Raw genomic sequence first — 12232 nt, 5'->3', positions numbered from 1 at the left:
CATCAGGCATTGGCCTGAAGTGGCAGGAACTTGTGGTTGAAGGTAGACGGAAGTAACAAGTGAGACAGAGAACACGTACGATTGTGTTTGAATGGAGTAGTGGATTTAGTGGAGTATGTTTCAGCGATACGCTCCATGAAAGTGGAATGTTTGAATTGGAAAATAAATGTCAATTTAGTGCCGGTTTGGTTATTAGTATGTTTTGGAAAAATTGGATGCAACGCAAGGAAGTTTTAAGTGCAACAGATTAGAGAGTTTAGTTTCTATTAAAAGTATAAAAGTGGAACTATGGTTTGAAAACTCACCACGGAAAGTTACACAACAGTTGGGTGAGCGCCGTCTACTGGTGTGCTTTTGCATATCGAATTCAATTCTCAACCATAGCTAATGGAGTCTGCTTCAGCTGGCAATGTACTTACGAATACATAAGCGGCAGGTTGCAATTGTTTTGCATTTCGGTTGTGAACTCCCGATCACCAAGGTCCTGCGGTTGTGGAGTTATGTTACATTTGTGGTTAAGACCAGGGACCTTTAACTGAAGTTTATATGCGCGTGAAAGGATATATTATCAAATATTTAAATATCAAATATTTTACATTATAAACAAAATATGTATATCATCAATAAAAAAGAAAATGTCTGCTGATTACATTGTTACTAATACAATGTTAAAAATAGTACTGTAACGTATAAATATCGTAAATAAAAAAGCAAGGCGAATAGTCAAACTGAACAAACAAACAAAATACAGAAAACTAATAGCAAAAGATCGATACAAGACACCAAAAATAGCAAAAAAAACTTGCTCGAAAAATGTGTAGGAACATGAATTCGACCATAGAAAGGTAAACCCACGCGCCACAACCAGTTTTCCAGTGCATGTCCGGTCGGCACGTGCGTCTGCTCATGGTGGGAACCGCTTCTGGGTGTTGTTTTTTATGTTTTTTTTGGTCGTGCATTTTATTTCCTTCCCCTATTCCTTTCCTATTCATGTGCAGACTATGCAGAAAGCGAGAGTGTGCTGCATTTTTGTAAGTAAACCTATTTGTGTTTGGTGGGAGCAACTTTAGGTTATATACTCAGAACTGCTCTTATCGCTTTTAGTAATGCAGTAAGATTTTGCCAAAAAAAAACTATGAAAATCTTTGTAAAAAAAACTTGCTCTTATTTTAACTACGGCCACTGTTTATACCCTAATTAGCAATACGAATTAATCTTAGATAATCTAAGGTTAAACGCCAAAAAAACAATTTCAACGTAATGAATATTATTATTAAATTGTACTTCTGTATTTCTTTTTTATTTCAAACAGCCTTCCCATGTGCAACGTTAAACTAACAACACAAAAATCAACGAACCACGAAGACTGAACTTGGAACGGTTGAAGCCATGTGCGCCATGCGTTCGAACAGCCACATCAGTACTGCTCGACAAAACCGGTGCTCTGCCTCAGTGACATTCATTTGACCAGTCTGGTACAGTACCAGTAACAAACGTAAGGGTAAGTTACGAATACTTAAGAAAGTGTAATTTGTATTAAAATAAGTAGAATGTTTGAGACTGTTCGCATGTTGACACGAGGATAGAAGCGACTATGTCCTCAACGTTACTCGTAACGCTATTGTTTCAAGGGTTGTCCAGCAATTAATGCATAAGTGTTTCCTTTGCCACGGGTTTATACCGGCGCAATAACTTATTATTTTCAGCGATCGAAGTCATAGTTCACCGGTTGTTAGCAATTTCCGCCTCGGCGTTACTTGTTGTGCGCAAATAAACACATTACCTGTTCCATTATTCTTCCCTCGTGGTGTGGGTATTTCCCGTGCTTGTTTGAGGTTACCAAGGTGTTCAGGACATTGGAGCGTGTTGTATTAACTTTCGCTTTACTGACATGTTTTTAGGACAAATAAATACTCCAATTCTAAATGGTTTTTTTTCCTGATGGCAATTACCACGGAATTATAGCAAATACTGCATCCATTAGGAATTCGAGTTTGTACAAGAAAAAGGTGGACAATGATTAGGCAACTCGGTAACTTAGGCATAACACAGCGCGGGCTGTAAGACGTATCATTTAAGGGTCAGCTTAATAGTATTACAGTTCGCCATCGACGGCCTCTCACCTGCTGTGGGTGTGATACGAGGTCCTACGTACGAATAATAGCAGCAAAGACCGCCAACTATCTAAATGTCATAACTGGTTGATTTGCATTCGTTCTGTCCACCGGTGATTAGACGCTACGTTTCCTTGCCCCAACTTGCCTATCGATCGTGATGGTTAGGTTTAATTTGCACACGTTCAGGTCATAGTGTCGCGCTGTTCCGTGTTTTCCAGTTCTACACAATGGACCTTTCGGTAATCCCTTGATCTGGTGCACAGCCATAATCGCATGGTAATGAGCAGTGAAGATACTCGTTTTGTTTGTTGTAATGCAGGCCCCTTCGAGACTTCACCATTATTCCAACTCCAAGAGACTCGTCTAAACATGGGGCTGTGTTAATCTTTGATAAATATTTTGTAAATGTCTGACTATTTAGCTTTATTAGTACCAACCGTTTCTCTTTGAGCTGAAGAGATCTCATCAATTACGTTAGAGACTCTCTGTCTAGAGTAACTTCGTGCTACTCCAGAGAACATTAAGCCATCTCTGTTATCATAGATCCAATATCCTCAGTGAATCTGTAAGAAACGGAGGACATCTTATCGACAACTTTGAATAGCAATCCTCGTCCAACAGAAGCTGCTAGAACTTCAGTGGCGAATGTTAGACAATAGTCCCTTATCTTAGATCGAATATCCTCAGCGAATATGTAAGAAAAGGAGTACATCTTATCGACAACTTTGAAAAGCAATTCTCGTCCAACAAAAGCTGCTAGAACTTCAGAGGCGAATGTTAGACAATAGTCCCTAAGCCTCTATAAAATATTATCGTCAATTTCCAGAATTTCCTCTTACTTCTGAACTATCTGCATATCCAAATTAGTGCTCTGTCTCAATTTTGAAGCCATGATAAACAATTATATTTTTGGGAAAAATGATGTACTTTGTGCATTGATCCCTTCGTTTTGTTACTAAGTTCCGTAGTAGATTCAACTGGGTTTTTTTTAAATATTTTACCAACCCGTAGGCTATAGACAATCAATGTTATCCCTTCTCCCCCATTACTTTCTATCTTGTAAACGAGGTAATAGCAACGTTATTGATTGTCGCATCGTAAATAATTGAAAAACCCCCCTGCCAGAAGCATCGTTTTGTATCACGCGGGTTGTAAAATCGAACTTAACATGCAAAAGCAACATCATCATCAAACGCCATTTGCAGATCAACGCGGCAGTACGCTCATATTGTTTACACGACCATCCCGAACCACATTTGCCATAAGGTAGAATGGGGCTGCTTCTCGCTGCAGTTAGTGCCGGCAATTGCTTTATTAAAATGCCCAGTGCAAACGGCGAGACAAACGATCAAGATGTGCATCGCGCAAGAAACTGCTCAACGTTGAGCAATAAATTATCATTGTGTCGTGAGGATGACCGGGGAGGGGATGAGTTCACAAAACGCAGCCCAGTAATTTCCCATGTCAATTGATTTCATTACCGCCGCTTGGTCGTAGATTGAAACAGCACGACAAGCGAACCGGGCTAACCCGCGCTGCAAAGTGACCCACGGCAATAGTGCTCTAGAGCTTAAAGTTTTGAGGGTTGATTTCTCGAATCTTCCTCACATTAGCACCAAAAAGCTACAGCTGTTTTATGGTTGGATTTTTGCTGGAATTCCAGCACGACCGATGCCGTGGTTCTTTAATCGCAACTCCATCCGGTTATGCGTTATCCGTTGCTTCAACGCGTTATCGGGTGTCATTGTTATATTGATAACAAACCTGGGGTACCGATTTCGTTTTGTCCATTGATTTTCCTCGGTTCTCGGTGTGTTACGTTTGTATGTAAGAAAGAGATTACAGTGTTTGCAAACGATTCCTTGGTTGGGAAATTGTTTTAATTACTTAAATTGTCTTAAATCTTTCAAAGGAAGTCTTCGATTTTTGAAATAGTCTTCAAAAATTCCTCCGTAAAACCCAGCAAGAATAACTGAGAATACCTCTTTAAAGCTTCATCTTTTTAGGAAAAGATCTCTGATCCTAGCTTTATGTTAGAACATATAAAAAATTTTATTTGGTTTCGGTAGTTTCATCCATGTCTCATGTCACTAAATCCAGTTTAAATGGGTTTGAATTTCCATTTCCTCTCGATGATCGCTGAAACGCACTCAAGCAAAAGCACAAAACGGCAACAGAAATTAAATTCACATCACGCCACAATTATTGTGTGCGGTACTGTAAATTACAGCTAATACGCGCGTGCAACTTCCAACCCGATCGAAGACGTGCGATGACCACCATCATCGACAGTTACCACCGTCCAATACCCATCGATGGCCTGGGGTTGGGCGGTTAAAGCAGTGAATTTTGTTTTAGCAATCCAAACTACCGCCCGTAAAAGATCCGTTATCGGTGACGAGCCGTGGTGGTGGCCTACCGGGGACGTGCGACAGGTCAGTTATGTTGTTACGCTATCACGTGGCCAACGAGGAAGCGTGGAAGCTAACGTCATAGTCTAACGAATGGGGCAACCGTTGTAGCGTGTTAAGGTGTCGAGTGTGGGAAATCGGTCCACTACGGATTGGACTTTGGTTCTGACTTGGGTGGACTGCTGATTGATTGGAGCGTCTCGAGAATGTTGCTGCCGATAGTCGAATGATTAACGAAGCGTCTGGCAGCACGAGTCCATACGTCTGAATCGTCCAGCATCGTGAGTATACGTGGTCTGGTTCTGTAAGTAAGAAACCCTTCCTTCGATTGAACTTCAGGATATCGATCACCTCGGGTCCGATGGTTGGAGTTTCTTCCGGGGTAATTTGCACAATTATTGGCCACCGGTTTCGTACTCACCGTGCACTTCCCTATTCCACCGAGAATGCACTAAATGAGGGGGGGGCAAATGACATCGATCGCGTGACGGTTAATTTCGTCAACCGGCAACGAGTACGCTACTACCGCTACACCTCACTAAATAATGACATTTGACAGCAGACCACCGAACAAGCGGCCGAAATTGGGGGGGGGGGGGGGCCTAGGCGAACAGATGATTGAAATTGAAACTTCATCGACCGACCGAAACGCTAAAAATTTTTTGAACAAAATGAAGCAAAAAAAAGCGGAACAACAACAAAGCAAAACAAAACCCCAGCGCCAAATCGCATCCAAATGCGCCGAGTTGAATATCGCCTATAGGCGTCACTACGATTGACCTTGACCAGAGTGCTCAACCGGCTGGATAGATTGGCCCGTAGGGCACGAGAATGAGAAGGAGGACGAGGAGAGCTAGCGGGTATTGTTAAGATGTGTGTGTGTGTGTGTTGAAATTTTTGTAAACGTTTGTTACTCAAGCAAATATGAACGCGCAGCACCCGTAACCGTTGCGCACCGAGCCCTTCATCATCGATCGTGTTGGATCGTTGTTTTCTCCTTCGGATTTTTTTTTCTACGTTTGTTGAAGTTTTGTACTGTAATTTCGTATTTCGTTTCAGCAACATCACGCGCATGTTGTAGCGCTATTATTTTTAATGGTACAAAAGCGTCAATGTTGGTCTGGTCTTTCCAGAAGCCCGAACAAATACGCACCGCTTAATTCTAATGTTTTCCGTTCGATATGCATCCCTCCCTCCTCTAGGGGGTCGGGAGGAGTTGTGATCGAAAGGTAAAGGTGAAAACAGCTGTGCGCCACGGAAGGAGAAGACAAACCCGGTACAAATCTGTTTGGCAAATACAGCGAAGCAAATACAGTTTCAAGGTAAATTTGTATTAGACACAGTACAACAATTCCGAACAGCCTGGCAGTTTGGGAAGATTTTGGTTAATACGGTGATACGCATTTTTTCGTTCGTGGTTCTGTGTTTGATTAATTAAATGATATTATTAACGCGTTGTGCATAAAGCATTACCTTCAATAATACCCTTTTCCATTTGGATTCTAGACGGGGCGCCGATGGTGTATGTGATAAAAGGCGCCGGTTTCACACGACAGCACTTGGTATCAAATCCCATCCAGACCCGTCTCTACTTGTTAAAAATAAGCCAAGTAAGCCTGAAGTTGGCGTGACCTTACAGGTCGTTAAGCCAAGAAGAGAGAGTATGGTAGAGGCGCCGTTCTTTACTAGTGATGTGTAATCCGGTGTGGAATCGTGGCTCCACTCCGACTCCACGTATGAAAAATTGATTCCGACTCCGACTACAAACCAAAATTGACTCCGGCAAGTCCGACCGAGTCCGGTCGACTCCGAGTTCAATCGAGTCCGAATGAGTCCGATCGACTCCGGATGAGTCAGAATGGATCCAGAAGAGTCCAAGTTCGATCGAGTCCGAATGAGTCCGAATGAGTCTGAATGAGTCCGGATGGATCCAGAAGAGTCCGACCGAGTCCGGACGACTCCGAGTTCGATCGAGTCCGAATGAGTCCGAATTAGTCCGATCGACTCCGGATGAGTCAGAATGGATCCAGAAGAGTCTGAGTTCGATCGAGTCCGAATGAGTCCGAATGAGTCCGAATGGATCCAGAAGAGTCCGACCGAGTCCGGTCGACTCCGAGTTCAATCGAGTCCGAATGAGTCCGAATGAGTCCGGATGGATCCAGAAGAGTCCGATCGAGTCCGAGATCGAGATCGAGTCATAGGTAAATTGTAAATATGGCAGGACTCGATCCACCCCCCTAAATTCTCCCGGAGTCATTCAGACTCCGACCCCAGCTGGCAGCGGACTCGGACCGATCCGACTCCGGTAAAATTACTAATTTACCCATCACCATTTGTTACACGACAGGACCGGGTATGAAATCCTATCCGGACCGCGCCCCGGTACGGAAAAGTAAGAAATGGCAAATCAAGTACTCTCCTGAGGTGTTAGAAGAAGGGGAGGAAGAAGAAGACGGAGAAGAAGACGAAGAAGAAGACGGAGAAGAAGACGAAGAAGAAGACGAAGAAGAAGACAAAGAAGAAGACGAAGAAGAAGAAAAAGAAGGAAAAGAAGAAGAGAACTCACGGATGTAGTTGATGTAGTTGAGTTGGTGTAGTTGAACAACCCAAATATTCAGTATTCCACTTCATAACCGATGAAATGATGATTTGTTGGGGAACATTTATTGTTTTTTAATCGCATAAAATTATGCAAATTAATAAATTATATACACAGCATCTTTGATTGCTTTCCCTAACGAATAATAGTGGCAAACCCACCCCTAAAAGCATCTGAACCGTAAGTGGCATGAAAAATCAAATTTCAATTGAGTTAAAACGCAAATGAAACATGATGTCAGCGGCGGGTACGAATCGCCGAAGTAAGTAAAGGTAGCTTCCAAATAGGGAAGAGGACACGCTCGGTGGTTGCTCGTTGAGCCGATGTGTGTGTGTGTGGCTCATCATAAGCTAGCTCCCACCTCAATCGGACGAATTGTATGTGGAATGCATGGCCACCACTTGTTGTTCAGTCCTATGTTCAGGCTTCAGGCTAATGTGTGGGGAGCTGCCCGACTCATGTTCTTCTCCCTGTCCCCGGTGACCTTGCGGCCGAACCCGCGTGCTGTGATTTTATTTCATCTCAAGAGCGGTGATTCAATTATTGTGGTAAACGCACTCGAAAATGTACTTTAATGCGTGAATAAGTGCTCAGTCTTCGGTGCGCGAGATCCAACTGGGAACAGAGGTTTTCGACTAATGATGAAAAATGCGGCTCACGTCTAGAAGCTAGAAGCTGTAGGTAGTTACTCTAGAATTGTCACACATTTGTCAATAACCTGTTGACGATTGGTGTCGCCTGCGCCCCCACTCTGTCCGGACACCTCTGACCTAGAAGAATGTCAGATCAGAAGAAAAAGTAGGTTTCCCTTCCTAAGCAACGTGGCACCCGACACGAACCGTATGGCCGTGCAAATCGTTCAGTGGAGTACCCTGACCCAATGAGCTCTCGTAACTTGTTTGACGTCTTTTGCAACAGCATGCGTTTGCAGCGGACTCTCGGTGCCTTGGTGTGCACTGAGGTCCCTCATCTCCCCCCACCTGACCTACGTTTTGTGATGTGCCCCTTTGGTACGTGTGCATCATGTTGCCTGGCACTCGACGGCAGAAACCCTACCTTGCGGAATAATCTAGGAGAAGCTGCCCTCGAACTCGCTACAGGCTGCATCATCACTTTAATCATTTATTGTTTTATTTTCGTCCAACCTACACCTAAAACTACGACCCAAGCCAGTATGCGAATTATTGTCGGATAATTTGCCCCGGTGTGAAGCCCGCTGGAACTAATGCACGATGACTTACCGCTTTCAGTCACCGCGTCAGTCATCTCGGCTTGCCGAGCTTTCGGGAAGCCCTTGTGACCGGTTGTTTCGGTGGATTCTCCTTTACCAAATATACCGACACAGAGACAAGCGCGCCCATTACCGGGGCAAAGGCAACGCCCGCGACCGTTCGTGTTGCGGTGCGAATTGACGTCAAACCTCCGGCAAATTTGCTTTCGCATGCGAAGCACACACACACGCGCGCGGAGGCGACGAAGTCGTGGGCACGGAAGTACCGTCGCAAAAGTCACCATCACGTATGCCAAGCTTTACCGTAGTCCCATCATTTACACCATGCTTTGTTGTTTCGGTTTTCGTCTGCTGGTTCGTGTGTTGGTTGTTCTTTTTGGCCATCTTTGTACGTTGGAATGTTTGGAATAGTTTTCCAAATGCTTTCAGTCCGGATAGGTTATTTGATTAGTTTCGTAACGGTCAATGTTATCTTCTGTTCTCCTTCATTCGCTGCTTATTTTTTAAAGTTTATTCGGTGTGATTTTTATTCTTTTATCATGCTTGAATTTGTTGCGTAGGATAAAGCTGTTTCGAGCAGGAATGTTTCAAGTAAAAAGTATTTTTATATGACCCTTTTTGGTAAATAGTAAAATGATTTATTCTGTACAATGTTAACAACAAACAAAAGACAAAAAAGGCGAAACAAACGAAATTAAACACCGGATGTGAATACAAAATCTTAACACAAACGGTTCATTACATTTTGGCTGTTTACGGATGACTATCCAGGATGAAGAGAGTGGACAAAAACAGAAATATAAAGATTATAAAAAAACAGTATAAAACGAAAAGCGAAAAGCGAAGGCTAGAAACAAGAAAAATGATAGAGTATTATATTATTATACTTCTAAAATCATTGCATTTTATTTTTTTATAAAAGTGTTAATAAAACAACTCTAAATGTAGGGTGTTCTAAAGGACGACTAAAACATCAATAAGAATTTAAGTTAAAAAAAAAGCATAACAAATGTTTATTGGGTTGTCATTTGTAGACGAAATATTGAATGTAAGCTGGTAAATCTTTCATAAAATTATTTAAAATGTTCTCTACTATAATCAAGAACTATAATAAATTTGAAAGTCAATAACTATTCATGAAGACGTCTTGTTACGATTAATCGTTACACGAAGAGCAGCAAAAATTAACTGATCGACTACTGGAAATTTACTTCAAGCGGGAAGACCCCAACAAACAAACCACCCGGGATTAATTTCCATTAAAACTGTTATCCTGAGTCATGTTTCCATTCCACCGAAACGACACACTCAACAGGTTCACATTACAGATTCAAAATCGTACGACACACGTGTCGCAAGGGTAACCCTCCGTTGCCCGATGAATAAAGCCATTCGAGTGATTTATTTTCATTTACATTTACCCGTTCCTTGGGGGAGGGGGGGGGGGGGGGATGAAACTTTCCAAAGCATGCTGAAAGCTTTAGCACACGCAAAAACTTCCACTGAAACCATCATTTCCACACCATGGCGTGTGGGTGTGTAAAAGTTTTAAATTCTCCCGTTGCACACGAGAAGCCACGTTCGATCGAAACGAGATCGAGGATTCGATAAACTTCACTGCAGCTTCCGGACAGTGTGATTGAATATTCAATGTACTTCAGGTGAGTTCAATCATGACACCGGGAGTCCCGGTGATTGGTACTGGTTTGTGGAAAGATTTTTTTTCTCTGCTTCTTTACATTCTCTCAAATAACGTCACAAGAAGCGACCCTGAGTCAGTGCTGTTATGAAAGAGCACTGCGAGTAATGTGGCGTTAAACTGTTGATGGCTTTTATGTGATATCCTTAAAAGCTTTTTTTCTATAAACGAAATTAAACTTCGTTTCAACGCAGATCAAGCCCGTTGAACCCCTGTTTTTTGAACCTAATATTATAAAATTACGGCTGCCAGAAACTGTCCTATCTATTGCTTCTAATAAAAATCTTATACATTTATTTCTGATAAAATGTGGTTTACTTACCCGGTTGTAGACGACAGTTTATACGCAGGACACTTCACTTTTTTTGAACTAAAGAAAAACGATTCACTTCGGAAGATAAAACTGCTTCTTCGCGACCACTTTCCTTTTACACCTTTAACATTTTTCTTTTTTTTTCACATACACACTTCAACGCGCTTTGGCATATTTAAAACACCACAATGGCAACCTTTTTCACGCAATAAGCAAATCACGAAATCACGCAATAAACAATAGGTTTATTTAGCAATTGGCATAACTTTTTTTCATCAAAATATAACCAACACACTTTTTTCTCCGCACAAAGGCACACATACATACACTCCAATGCCCTTTGGCACTTTTAGAACACAACATTCGCCTAAAATGGCCACATTTTTAAAACACAAATTCACGCAATAGCCAAAAAGCTATTTTAGAAATTGAAATAACTTTTTTTTCACCAAAAATAACCAACACACTTTTTTTCTCCGCACACATACATACACTCCAATGCCCTTTAGCACTTTTAGAACACAACACTCGCCTAACATGGCCACATTTTTCAACAAACACATTCACGCGATCACACATAAGCAATAAGCTCATTTAGAAATTGAAATAACTTTTTTTTCACGAAAAAACACTTCCTTTTTTCTGTGGACAAAGGCATACACAAACACACACTTCAATGCCCTTTGGCACTTTTAAAACACTCGCCCAAAATGGCCACATTTTTAAAACACAAATTCACGCAATAACCAAAAAGCTTATTTAAAAATGGACATAACTTTTCTTCATTAAAAAACAAATAATTTTTCCTTTTTTCTGTGCAAAAAGGCACAAATACCCTAACATGCGCTTTGGCATATTTAAAACACAGCACTCGCCTATAATCGCCACATTTTAATTGATTAATTAATTTTTTCACTAATAAACAACACAACACTTCCTTTTTTTAGTGCACTTTCCACAACATGAATCGCAAGAATTTGTTTTTTTATTAATTTCATATTTTATTAACTTGCCGAAGCCTGCATCACCTCTTGTCTATGGTATGGTTTTATGACAAAATGCCCTGCACAACACCAATACAAATCATTTGCCAGCTTAGTACACGCATAGTGCACGCACTGATTTAAAATTTCCTTTCACTAACACACACGTACCATACGGCGTTAGCGTTCATCAAACGCATGATAACTTTTACGTCGGAATAAGAACTCAAGAACGTACATTAGCTCCATATGTAACAAAGCTTGTTATCACTTAATCATGATCAATATCAAATCAAATTTTCAAATTTTTCTAAAGCCAATACTGTTGCTGATTTTTGGCCCGCTTCACTTTCACACAGCGCCATTTTTCTTTCACTTACACTTCCTAACAAGCCTACGCTTGGGTTTGAACAATTTGCGAAACACGTGCGAAACAAAACTTAACTTTTTATCGTCATATTAACACCTGAATTTATATATTAACCTTTTTTGTATCCTCAAAGAAAGAACAACACTTTTTGTGCACCAAAAAACAACGCTTTCAATATGTTCTATGCACAAAGAAAGGACGCCGCTTACCGAAAGTTTTTTTTTCCCATGACTCATACGTATTGATGCCCGATCGCTACTGATCACCATTTCTCCTTTGCTCATTATCTCCCCTGCTTCGTTATCACGACACACCTACACAACTATAATTAGCGAAGCAGGTGGCCCGATCGTATCTTTCGCATCTTGTTCTTCCACACACACTTCGCTTCTCCCTGCGAGACGAATGCCAAAACCTCGTAAAAAACAACTCTTTGCTCCGCACGATCAAATCCGTTCTTACATTTATGGCATGCAAAATGTACGCACTTTTTAATAGGCTTTTTTTAA

At 41.5% G+C, this 12232-nt stretch overlaps 1 protein-coding gene across 3 annotated transcripts in view; it reads left to right on the top strand.

Annotated features, from left to right (window-relative positions):
• The window catches only part of LOC125771578 (diacylglycerol lipase-beta-like), a 32914-nt gene that overhangs the window by 6241 nt on the left and 14441 nt on the right, over positions 1 to 12232 (top strand). For all 3 annotated transcript variants that reach the window (XM_049442330.1, XM_049442331.1, XM_049442329.1), the window contains exon 3: positions 1313 to 1501. The gene's annotated coding sequence lies outside the window, so the exon portion shown is untranslated. The remainder of the gene's footprint in view (positions 1 to 1312; positions 1502 to 12232) is intronic.

Source organism: Anopheles funestus, chromosome 3RL (genome assembly GCF_943734845.2).
Source record: "Anopheles funestus chromosome 3RL, idAnoFuneDA-416_04, whole genome shotgun sequence".
In the NCBI taxonomy this organism is placed as follows: domain Eukaryota; kingdom Metazoa; phylum Arthropoda; class Insecta; order Diptera; family Culicidae; genus Anopheles; species Anopheles funestus.
The sequence above is the reverse complement of the archived record's forward strand: the minus strand, read 5'-3'. Positions and strand labels throughout refer to the sequence as shown.